Raw genomic sequence first — 359 nt, 5'->3', positions numbered from 1 at the left:
CTCAGGGCCCTCCCCAGTGTACTGGCTTCCCCATCTCAAAGGCCTGAATTGGCGCAGGCCGTCTAGCCGTTATCTAGCCTTTATCGGCTTCCAGTTTCCTCGGCATGCAGAGGAGCAAGCCCTATCTTGCTACCTCACAGAACCAACTGCCATTCCTGCCTTCTGCAGGGCGGTTGCTGGGTTTAATGACTGACCTTTTGGGAAACAGCTGAGTGCTCTTGTCGCTGTGCCCCAGAGCCCCCACCTGGCATATAACACCCATTCATTGCCCTTGGGCTGATGCCGACAGAGACTGACCCCACAGAGGGTTCCAAGGCTGTCCACGTTTACGGGGACAGAGGACCGCACTTTTTGCGGAT

The sequence above is a fragment of the Echinops telfairi genome, unplaced genomic scaffold (assembly GCF_000313985.2).
Source record: "Echinops telfairi isolate 266 unplaced genomic scaffold, ASM31398v2 ScPeMD7_27;HRSCAF=92, whole genome shotgun sequence".
NCBI lineage: Eukaryota > Metazoa > Chordata > Mammalia > Afrosoricida > Tenrecidae > Echinops > Echinops telfairi.
Note: the sequence above shows the minus strand (reverse complement) of the source record.